At 36.8% G+C, this 12,710-nt stretch overlaps 1 long non-coding RNA gene across 3 annotated transcripts in view; it reads right to left on the reverse strand.

The window, feature by feature from the left end:
• LOC115897005 overlaps window positions 1-11,505 on the reverse strand; it is a 76,872-nt gene extending 65,367 nt beyond the window's left edge. Inside the window, exons 1-2 of one of the 3 annotated variants that reach the window (XR_004056971.1) lie at window positions 11,437-11,499; window positions 10,450-10,586 (exon numbers count right to left, since the gene is read on the reverse strand). This is a non-coding gene — a long non-coding RNA (uncharacterized LOC115897005). Of the gene's footprint in view, window positions 1-10,449; window positions 10,587-11,262; window positions 11,338-11,436 lie in introns of those variants that run through there. The other 2 variants (XR_004056973.1, XR_004056972.1) reach the window with 2 other exon arrangements.
• Between the last annotated feature and the right edge of the window lie 1,205 nt (window positions 11,506-12,710).

A 12,710-nucleotide genomic window follows, 5' to 3' on the forward strand; every position in this document is an offset into this window, starting at 1 on the left:
CCTCACAAATTTGTGTACGTATTTTTCTTATATGAAAAGTCCCAATTCCAGAATTTTCTATCTATTGCACCATATTTTAGGGCCAAGGTATTTCTTGCCTTCATGTTCAAGCACTAAGAGAAAAGTTTTCAGTGAGGTAAAGTTACAGATCTACTCATTTTCTATTTTTATCTCAAAGTTTTTTTGTACTCATGGTTCTCTGTGTTCCTTTCCCCTAAGATCTTCCTGCTAACTTTCAGAAGTGTCTGTCTTCTGGGCGTTTCACACCTTACTGACACTTTCTTTTGCATTCCTTTTAACATTGCTTTTCTTTCCTCTCACTGAGCAGAGGGTCCCTTCAAACAAGGATTCTGTTGATTTTCTTTCTTCCTTGAGAAAATCCATCTGTTTCAGGTTTTTTGCTTTCTTTTTTGGTGAATGATTTACTCCCTGACCCCTGGCTGCACCAAATCCCACATTTCTTCCTGTTTTCTGATGGTGACACACTCTAAACCACCCTCTCAGTTGAAAAGCATGAACACTCAAGTGTCTGTTTCCTCTCAAGTTTTCACCAGTCACAAAAAGGACCCTTCTCAATTGCACTAGCTCTGCAGAGTTATCTCTCCTTTGTCTTCTGTCTTCTAGGAGCTTTTGTTTCCTTATCACGTTTAATAAGCTACCATATTTGGTTGTTATTTTCTCTGTATTATCTCGGAGGTCTGCCTCTTCCTCTCAATGCAAACAGAGGAATACCTGAATCAGATTTTCTCATCTTTGACTAAATAGTCTCTCATTTTCTCATGAGCCACAAATCCTCATTTTCAAGGTTTCCCATTTTTTTTAAGTTATCTGTATCAGCTTTTCTATCTTCTTATTTGTTCACATTTTCCCGCAGCATTTCTTTTCACTCTGCAGTCAGTTCCCAGTTATTTATCTGTACGTGGTTTGGAGATCTCTCTCCAAAGCAGTCTCCAAACTCTATCTGCCTTCTTCATACCCTTTTCCTTTACAATCTCACTGAGAGAACTTTCTCCCACTACGTTATACCTAACTCAATTTGTAGCCTGAAGATAACATCAGTGTTTGTAATTCCACAGCTAAGATTGGGTTAGATCAATGATGTCCAGTAAAACTTTCTCAATGATGCAAATGTCCCATATTTGTGCTCTTCAGTATGGTAGCCACTAACCCCCACTGGGCACTTGAAATGTGGCTCTTGCATCTGGGGAACTGAATTTTTAATTTTCATAAATTTAAATTTAAATAGCTGTATGTGGCTAGTGGATACTCTATTGGACAACAAACTGTAAGTCTAGGCCCTAAAATATCAAATTATACTGTAAGACATGAGCCCATTGTACATAATATAAACTTTTCAAGGACCTAGGAAATATGTGAGATCTGAAAACAATATTATTGCAAAATTTAAACAAGCCTCAGATTCACAAATAATAAATATTTTGATATAACATAAGAAAATATTATTAAGCATGTTCTGTCCGATTTAAATATTTTTAACTTCTTTTTTGAGGCAGAGTCTCACTCTGCCTAGCCTCAAGCGATTCTCATGCCTTAGCCTCCTGGGTAGCTGAGATTACAGGCATGGCCCACTATGCCCCAGCTATTTATTTTATTTTATTTTATTATTTTTAGCAGCTGTGTGGTTTCACTATGTTGGCCAGGCTGGTCTCAAACTCCTGAGCTCAAGTGATCTGCCCACCTCAGCCTCCCAGACTGCTGGGATTACAGGCACAAGCCACCATTGCTGGTCATATTTTTAATTTTTAAAAAATGAACAAATTGCATTGTTTCCAAATAGTTTGTTGTTTATACTTTTCCTTTTCTCAAGAGTTCCCAAGTATACATAATAATTGCCAAAAAAATCAAATCATAACTTAAATATGAGTTTCTCACGGCCAAATTCTAGCAAGAACAAAACTACAAAGATGTCTCAAAATTTTTATAGCAAAAGTTAACATTTACTGTGGTATATTTTTGATGTTTGATGTGATGTGAGGTGAGATGTCTACAAAAGTGCCTAGTCTATGTTTGACTATAGCTTACCGTTTTTCTCAACTGTAAGTAGGCCTAAACTTAGCACCCAGTCCATCCCTTTATTCAGGCCTACTTTTTTTTTTTTTTTTTTTTTTGAGACAAGATCCACTCTGTTGCCCAGGCTGGAGTGCAGTGATATGATCTCACCTCACTGCAACCTGTGCCTCCCAGGCTCAAGTGATCCTCCCACCTCAGTCTCCTGAGTAGCTGAGATTACAGGCACCTGCCACCACTCCAGGATATTTTTTGTATTTTTTGTATTTTTTGTAGAGACAAGGTTTCACTATGTTGCCCACGTTGGTCTCGAACTGTTGGACTCAAGCGATCCACCAACCTGGAGGCCTACTCTTAACATTTGCAGGAAAAGGCAAAAGTATAAATGGAGCCTCCTGCCCCATGCCCACCTTCCTTCCCATCCCACTTCATCCCGGACAAAGAAAAGCCTTGCACTAGTATCTATGTAGAGCTCAGTCCAGCCTCCCTACTTTGCCACACAGTCCTGTGAGTGTTCACCCCTGTGGCTCTTGTCCCCAGGGAGGCTTTGTAAGTAGGGGTGTGACAGCAGGGCCACAGTGGAGCCCTTTAAAGTATGAGGCCTGGGTAGTATCCCTCTAACATTTCCATATTTCTATTATAGGATTTTGCACTATCTAAAATATTATTTTGCTTGTTTCATCCACTTTTAAAAAGATTTCTTACTACTGCACTAAAAGAATACTCTTATCTCTTGTACCTGGAATCACAAGGATTCTGATGCTAGAAGAGGATCTTGCTTATAGCTGATACTAAGTAAATATTTTTTGAAAAAAATAATTATTTTTGATATGATTTTCTTATGAAATGATGGCATTCACATCGGAAAGAATAAAGGCTTTGCAGTTGTATAAACTTAAATTTAATTCCATCTCATCCCATTATTAGCCATGATTTTAGTAGGTGGGGACGAAACTAAAATCCGGCTCAAAGATTTTTTTTTATTTTCTCCAAATTTCTATCTTTCAAAATTTTCCTGCCCTAGCCTGCTCTGTATATCAAACTGTGGTTTGCCACCTGATAGTGAGTTGTCAAAACAACTTGTAGTTCCCAAAGTGTCATCTATGGGGCCCTGGGGGTGCCAAGACTTTTCAGGAAATCTATGAAGTCAAAATTGTCATCATAACATTAAGGTGCGAGTTGCCTTTTCCATTATGCTGACATTTGCACTAATGGTGGTACCACACTGTACACAGTATTTATTCTTCACTGCTGTAATTCACCATTTCAAAGAAAAATGCCTTTCACTTTAAAATGTCCTAAAAAACTGAAAAAGTATTATTATTCGTCTCAACCTTTAGTATACATCTTTCTAATATTCTTTGTGACAAAATGGGAATAGTGAAGTAAGATGTTATCTTGAGAGAAATTATTCAATTCAGTTGCAAGCTGAACTAGGTACTTTTTTTGGTGGGATACCATTTTTACTTTCAAGAATGACTAACTCTATTGTTATGCAGACTAGGATATTTGGCTGAGATTTTCTTTAACATGAACAAAGTTATTTTATATCATTTTTGCCCACCAGAAAGTTTAAGTTTCAAGGAAAACTGGAACTTTAAAAACCTTGTATCCAACACTGTGAGCCTGACAGCTTCCCAAAAACTTAATGACTCTTTGGAAGAGATCAATGGTGATATTAACAAATGTGATTTTTAACTATTATATAATGAAGTTTGCAAATATTTGGAAAATCTTCATAACTCAGTGAACCAATATTTTCCAAATGGCCAATGCATGATAATCCAAAATCATACATGGGTAAAAGATCCATTCACAGTACAAGATAAGTCAATTAATTTTAATGAAAATGCACTTAAAGTTTATTGACACAGTTTTAGATTCGATGCTGCAAGTAACTTTTAAGAAAGCTTTTTATGGTCCTCAGCAATTTTTAAGGGGGTAGAGTTCCTGAGATCAAAATGCTTGAGAACCACTGATTTAATCAATTGTGACCAGCATTTTGAAAATGAAGTACAAAAGAACATTGTATTTTAATACTATTAAGGTCATATTTTTAATTTATCTTATGTCTTATATTATATATTGCATGGGTAAATATAGTTTTCTGAAACCTTTGTTTCAGTTATGCAAACACAAACATACAACATGTGGGTACTAGGGCATAAGATAACATTTGGCTTTTACTCTTGCAGTAAAAAGGAAAAAAAATAGATCATCTGTTTTTTTATCTTTCTATGCCAAGATACTTGGCACTATGTCTGATACCTATACTGATTCAATAAATATAGAGTGAACTGCCTCTTTTCTCTCATTTTCCACATTTTGTATTAGCATATCTGAGCTCTTCTGGCTTCAAAACCTTCATTCAACTTTTCCCCTATAGTACATTCTTTTTTTTTTTTTTTTTTTTTTGAGAAGGAGTCTCGCTGTGTCACCCAGGCTGGAGTGCAGTGGCGCAATTTCGGCTCACCGCCTCCCGGGTTCACGCCATTCTCCTGCCTAGAGTCGATTCTTAACACAGACACTCGAGTAATCCTGTTACCTCTCTTTATTTAGAAGTTTACCTATTTTTGATATCAAGTTCCATCTTCTTTCCATTTGCTCATTCCTTGCTGTCTACCCTGGCCTCCCCCTTGTTCCTAGAACGTGCAGGTGTATCACTAGGACTTAGATTTCATTATCATAAATTCTCCATTTGTATCAAGAACAATCAATTATCACCCCATGCCATTGCTGCCTTTATCACCTGCTTCCATATACTACACTTTCCATCAGTGACATCACGTCTTTTCATGAGGCCTTCCACTATTCCCTTGAACTCTACATTGCCAATTGTACTCATCTTAGTACTGAATCAATGGTAATACTTATGCTTGTCATGAATCACCTTGACTACATGCTAATGAGAGGTTGGCAGAAAGCAGTTAAGAAACTGCTTGCATCTGGATATTGTTTGTAAATCAGCTCTCAACATACACCAAGAGGGAAGTTTAGCTGAGATAATATGAAATACAGTAATAAGCCCAATACTATTTTCTGGAGTGAAAAGCAAAATTCTTCAGATGCACCAGTTCTAAAACAGACAGTAGGAAAGTTAGAAATATCGATCAAGATTTTAAGGAAACAATTTTAACAAATTATTCTATGTCTAAATTGAGTGAGCTCTGAGATTATTGATAATCTGATGCTAGAAAAAAACGATTAGGGAAACAGAGGTGCTGTCTCTCTAGTCTTTCCATCACATCAACCAAATTCTCTTTTTTTTTTTTTTTTTTTGAGACGGAGTCTCGCTCTGTCGCCCAGGCTGGAGTTCAGTGACCGGATCTCAGCTCACAGCAAGCTCCGCCTCCCGGGTTTACGCCATTCTCCTGCCTCAGCCTCCCGAGTAGCTGGGACCATAGGCGCCCGCCACCTCGCCTGGCTAGTTTTTTGTATTTTTTAGTAGAGACGGGGTTTCACCGTGTTAGCCAGGATGGTCTCGATCTCCTGACCTCATGATCCGCCTGTCTCGGCCTCCCAAAGTGCTGGGATTACAGGCTTGAGCCACCGCGCCCGGCCAACATCAACCAAATTCTTAAAGTTATTATTAATATTTTAAAAGCAACTGTATTAGGGTGCTCTTGCATAGCTATAAATAAATACCCGAGACTGGATAATTTATAAAGAAAAGTTTGATTGGCTCACAGTTCTGAGGGCTGTACAAGAAACACAGCAGCATCTGCTTCTGGGAGGCCTCAAGAAGCTTCCAATCATGGCAGAAGGCAAAGAGGGAGCAGAATATCACATGGAGAAAGCAGGAGCAGGGTGGAAGGGTTGCACCACACTGTACAACAACCAGATCTCGCTTGAACTCTCTCACTCTCATGAGGACAGCATCAAAGGAATGGCGCTAAACCATTCATGAGAAATTCACCCTGATGATCTAATCACCTCCCATCAGGCCTCACCTCCAACACTGAGGATTACATTTCAACATGAGCTTTGGGTGGGGCAAATATCCAAACTATATCAGCAACTTTGAGTTTAGATGTTAAATTGTCTGACCAACTAGGGTTAAATTTTTTTTTAATTATACTTCTATATTCTCTGAATTTATATATATCCTTCTGCCAAAAGGAGATAATAGTTAGAACAGCTGCTTTTCCTGGAATTAATATATAATCCTCAATTTAATTCCTGTGATAATATAAAGTTGTTAAATAAATAATTAAAGGCTAATATTCCTACAGTATTTTTAAAAAAATCTTTTCAATACTGAAAGTAAATTTTACGTTCAAAACTACCATAATTCTTTCTTGCAAAAGTAGCCAGAAAATCAGAGAATAGATTTAATAGTTATTTACCAGATTGCAGCAAATGAAATGCTTTTTTTATACATGACTAACTAGTAGTCCTATTCCAACCCCCAAATGATTATAAATCACATCCGATTTCTACAACATCTATTTCACATAATACTATAATTGTACTTTATGAATACTTTTATAAGCTTGGTTATGATTATAAATCACATGAGATTTCTGCAACGTTTATTTCACACGATACTGTAATTTTACTTTATGAATACTTTTATAGGCTTGGAGGAACAGAAAACAATGGTAGAAGAAAATTTTACCTTATTTATGATAAAAGAAATGACCAAAAAAGAGAAAGTGAGGGGAGAAAAATTAACAATCAGAATTAATATAAATTAATGTAAAAAATTACTGATTAAAATGGTTTAAGATAAAACAAGATCATCATAGAAAAAAAAAAAAAAGACCAGTTTTCAAATAAGTCTGATATCCACTGATGTCACCTTAAGCCCGGAAACTAGTTCTTCATCCTTAGTATGTTAATTGTTCCGCCTCACTCTAGAATGTCACCAAAGTGTTCTCTTACCACCCTTAATCCCTGCGGTAGTCTGGAATGGTTTTTTTGTTTGTTTGTTTGTTTGAGATGGACTCTCGCTCTGTCGCCCAGGCTGGAGTGCAGTGGCGTGATCTCAGCTCACTGCAAGCTCCACCTCCCTGATTCACGCCATTCTCCCGCCTCAGCCTTCCGAATAGCTGGGACTACGGGGGCCCACCACCACGCCTGGCTAATTTTTTTTTTTTTTTTTTGTATTTTTAGTAGAGACACGGTTTCACCGTGTTAGCCAGGATGGTCTTGATCTCCTGATCTCGTGATCTACCCGCCTCAGCCTCCCAAAGTGCTTGGAATATTCTTTATCAACACAGGCAATATAACTAAAATTATAGCACAAAATTATGACTAAAAGTAAATCTGTTTTCATAGAAACAGAGACATTGGGCCTGGGATAAAGGGATGCCCAAAATTGGGGCATTATTGCTCTAAGGACCTTAGACAACACTTTCTAAGGTCCACATTTAGCAAATCAAGTCAAGCTAATTCTGTATCCTAAATATATCTCTTTTCAATAAACACAAAAAGGAAACGTCTGCTTTGGGGAAGTTTGAGTAGACATACTTTTATCTATTTCTCCCCTGAAGTACAACTAAAATTTCTGAACATTATATATAAAACAAGTACAAAAAGACTCTGAAAGTGGGAGAGAAGATGGCAGACTGGCTAGGGATATTGGAAGCGAAGAAAAATGTGTTGAGTTCCCTGCATTTTTTTTTTTTTTTTATATTTGCTTTTGCCTTATAGATCTCAGACTTAGAGCTGAAGAATCTGACTACATAGCAATGCAGATGATAACCCCCAACAAAAAGCTGCTCTCTCTAGTCAAAGAGCTAGAAAAAACAAAAATTCTTAGATAATTATCTCTCTGCTCAAGCCAGACACCACAGAAAAAACTATGGCCCATTCCCACACAAGCCAGCAAAGGCCCAGTGGGAGCCTAGACTTCCACTCTTGTACGCCTCAAGCTAGGTGCCCAAACCACCACCTCACATTCCCCGCTAGGGTGGTGTCAGATGGATGACAGTAGGAAACTGGTACTCTCACCCTCACCAGGAAGTAGAAAGCCTCTTCCCTTTCGTTCCCTTTCGTAAGCGTCTGGCATTTCCTCTGCTTGCACTCACTCAGTCCTGCCACCCTGTGAAGAAGGTGCCTGCTTCTCCTTTGCCTTCTGCCATGATTGTAAGTTTCCTGAGGCCTCCCTAGCCCTGTGGAACTGTGAGTGAAGTAAACCTCTTTCCTTTATAAATTACCCAGTCTTGGGTATTTCTTCATAGCAGTGGGAGAATGGTGTAATACACCAGACAATCAACAGATGTCAACACTGAGCTAATAGAAATGTTAGAATTATCTGAAAAAAGGTTTTAAAGCAGCCATCATAAAAAGTATTGCTTCAAATGGAATAATAAATAGCAATAAAAAGCAAATAAAAGAAAATAAAGAAGTAGGATATATAAATAAAAACCAATGTGAATTTTAGAACTAAAACAACAGAAGAATCAAATTGTAAAACTCAGTGGAAGGACTCAGCAGCAGAATAGAGGGGACAGAAGAAATAGTCAATGAACTTGAAGAGATATCAATAGAAATTATACAATATGGATAACAGAGAGAAGAAAGACTAAACAAAAAGTGAATAGAGCCTCAGGGACCTGTGAGACCATAGCAAAAGATTTAGCGTTCTTGAAGGGAGAGGAGAAAGACAGCAGAGCTGGTAAATACTCTAACAAACAATAGCTAAAAACATTCCAAATTTGGCATAAGATATAAATGTACAGATTCAAAAAGTTAAGTGACCCCCAAAAGGGAGAAGCCCAAAGAAATTCATACGAAGACCTATAATAGTCAAACTTGTAAAAACTAGAGACAAAGAAAAAAATCTTGAAAGCAGAGAGACAGAAATGATACCTTATCTATTAGGAAAAACAATTTAAATTTAAAGAGACTTTTCATCAGAAACCATGCAGGCCAGAAGGAAATAGAAAACATTTTTTCAAGTTCTGAAAGAAAAAAAAAAAAAAAAGAATTATCAACCCCAAATCCTATACCCACCAAAAATATCCCTCATGAATGAAGAAATCAAGACATTATCAGATAAAGAAATACTAAGAGAATTTATAACCAGCAGACCTACCCTTTAAAAATTCCTGAAAGAAGATTCCTAAACAGGAATAAAATGATAAAAGAAGAAATCTTTTTGAAAGATTATAAATAAAGAACATGGTAAGCAAAAATATGGGTAAATAAAGTAGACTTTTTTTCTCCTCTTGAGTTTTTTAAAGAATTCTGGCTGTTGAAGCAAAAATTGGAACAATCTGATGTGGTTATAAATATGGATTGTGGAAATATTTAAGACAAAAAATGTAAAAGCAGATATGATTTCTGTACTTAACTCAGACTGGTAAAATGACAACATCAATAGGCTATGGTAAGTTTTACATTTATATATATATAGTGGCTATATATATTTAATATATAATATGTATAAAATATTTAACATATAAATATATATAGCGGCTATATATATTTATGTGCATATATATACATAAATGTGTGTGTGTGTGTGTATAAATATATATACACATAGCCACTAAAGCAACCACTTTAAAAAGCTATACAAAGATATATACTCGAAAAAATCGTATGGGTACATCAAAATGGAATTCTAAAAATTGTTTAAGTTACTCACAGAATGGCAGGAAAAACAAAACAGAAAACAATAGAATAAACGGGAAAAATGGAAGACTTAAATTTCAACATATCAGTATTTACATTGAATACGCATGGCCTATATACACCCATTAAAAGACAGAGATTGGAACAGTTTGTTAAAAACATGACCAAAATATATGCTTTTTATAAGAAACTCACTTCAAATATAACAATATAGGCAGATTTAAAGTGGAAGGATAGAAAAAGATAAACCATGCAAATATTACTCAAAGGAAAGTAGGACAGCTATATTAATATCAGATAAAGTAGACTTCGGGGCAAATAAAACAAAATGTACAATACCTTAGGTCTGCCTAGGTCTGATATTGTTTCCCCCAATCCATTTTCCTCAGTGTGGGAAGCATGTTCTTCCTAAAATGCAGATCCTGTCATGTCATTCCCTCGCTTAAAATCCTCCCATTCTTTTAGGATGAAGGCTGAACTCTTTATCAAGGCTTAGAGATGCCTCATGATTGTGCTCCTGACTGCCGTCTTGTCTGATTTCTAGCTTCTCCTCTAGCATTTAATGTATGCTTCAACCGTACTGAAACAAATAAACTTAGGTGCTGTGCTCTATCTCAATAACATAACTTTGCAAATAACTTTGCAAATGATTTCCCACTGTGTTTTTTCCACTGTCTAGTTGGGTAATTAATTCAAGTTTTAGATAAATGCCATTTCTGCCACAAGTTTGTGTTCCAGACTAAGTTAGGACCCCGCAGCTATGTACGGCCATAACACCCTACAGTCATAACAGAACACTAGTCATAGCTTATTGTAATTGCATGTTTAATCACATACCTCCCCTCACTGCAGTAAAGGGAATGCTCAATACATGTTAATGTTTATCCATACTCCCTCCTTTCCTTTGATTTTCTGAATGTAGTCCACCTCCTGAGAGTCACTGCAGCATCTTTGATTCTGAAATGTGGTCTTTCCTGTTAAGTGATAGGCTATGATGAATTCTTTGATGGTAGGAGCCATGCCATATTCATCCACGTATCCTTACCTTCTGGCACATAGTAGGTGCTCAGTAAACATTGATCATATGAACAAATGCGTAAGTAAATAAACAAATGGGTAGAATTAATACCAGAAAACAAAGCAGACCATTGAATATAGATATGGTTGTCATTGATATGTAATATAATAATAACTTTTCCTTTTAATTTTGAAAAATTAAAAGCTGCCAAAGAGTTGAAAGAATAAGACAATGAACACCTATATAACCTTCACTCAGATTTACCAATTGTCAACATGTTCTCAGATACAATTTTCCTCTCTATATATGTATTTATTTTTCTAAAACATTTGAAAACACATTGTAGATGTCAAAACACTTCACTCTTAAATATGTGGGCACATATGTCCTAAGAAAAAGACATTCTCCTTTACATCTACAATGTAATTACCACACCCAAGAGAGTTAATAACAATTCAATAATATCATCAAATACATGATCAATATTTAAAGTTTCCCATTTTTTAAATAGTATGCTTACTTGTACTTTTTAAATAGAGAAATTAATAAAAGTTTATGCACTGTATTTGGTGTTCATCTGTTTTTAGACTTAAAGTAATTTAAAAATAAATAGCAATATGGTTAATGCTTACAATTTCAAGGCTGGGCTTCTTGGAATGGTTACATAGTACCATATATTGATTGAAGAGGAGTCACTATGTCCAGAATTTGATTAACATATCTGCATGTTCAGAAACTTATCATTATCTGTCATCAAAAAATCATGCTCTGAGAGATAGATATAAAGTACCTACTTGTCAACTTACCTCCTTATTTTCTACTGTATCTAGATGCTACCTTCCACAAGGCAATCTACTTTTGCTGATAAACAGTTCTGTCACTGTTATGTAACAGTAGGCTCACTGCAGCCTCAACTTCCTGTGCTCAAGTGAGCCTCATGCGTCAGTCTCTCAAGACCACAGACATGCGCCACACTACCACACCCAGTAGTTTTTGTATTTTTTTTTTTTTTTTTTGAGGCGGAGTCTCGCTCTGTCGCCCGGACTGGAGTGCAATGGCCAGATCTCAGCTCACTGCAAGCTCCGCCTCCCGGGTTTACGCCATTCTCCTGCCTCAGCCTCCCGAGTAGCTGGGACTACAGGCGCCCGCCACCTCGCCCGGCTAGTTTTTGTATTTTTAGTAGAGACGGGGTTTCACCGTGTTAGCCAGGATGGTCTCGATCTCCTGACCTCGTGATCCGCCCGTCTCGGCCTCTCAAAGTGCTGGGATTACAGGCTTGAGCCACCGCGCCCGGCCTCGTTTTTGTATTTTTTGTAGAGACAGAGTCTTGCCATGTTGCTCAGGCTGGTCTTGAACTCCTGAGCTCAAGTAATCCTCCTGCTTTGGCCTCCCAAAGTACTGGGATTACATGCATGAGCCACTGTGCTTGGCCCAAAATTTTCAATCACTGCTGAGCACTGAGACAGAACCACCTGGTGTTTGTCTTCCATGAGTTGACTCATTCAAGGAAGATGACTCTGCCTAAGTGAGATGATGTTATAATATTATAGTCACCTGTCCCTAAAAGAGGATGCATTTTGGAATCAGGAATGATATGGGGCTGCACCACATGAGCAAGTTGGTCTCCAAGTGGCTGACTCTGAATCCTCACTATTGTATTACAAACTAGAGTCTCCCTGCCATCTTCAGAAGAGATGAAGCAGGAAATTAAATATATGGTCTCTTTCTGGCCTGTGTCAGCGAATCTTCAGATAAGAAATTGTTTTTAATTTCCTTGGCCTAAAAGGAAGAATTAGTTTCCTCATCTGGAATGAATGTCATTATGAAATTATTATTAGTTTTGCTTTAGTTAATTATCTATAAAATATGGAGAGAAGGTTTGACTGTAAACCTAGTTTCAACACACAGGTTCAACTATGACATCTTTTTAATAGCTTTATTGAGATATAATTTGTGTACCATACAATTAAACCATTTAAAGTATACAACTCTTTGGATTTTAGTATGTTCAGTTATACAACCATCACCACAATCAATTTTAGAACATTTTCATCACACTGAAAAAAAATCATGTGTCTAT

The sequence above is a fragment of the Rhinopithecus roxellana genome, chromosome 4 (genome assembly GCF_007565055.1).
Source record: "Rhinopithecus roxellana isolate Shanxi Qingling chromosome 4, ASM756505v1, whole genome shotgun sequence".
NCBI lineage: Eukaryota > Metazoa > Chordata > Mammalia > Primates > Cercopithecidae > Rhinopithecus > Rhinopithecus roxellana.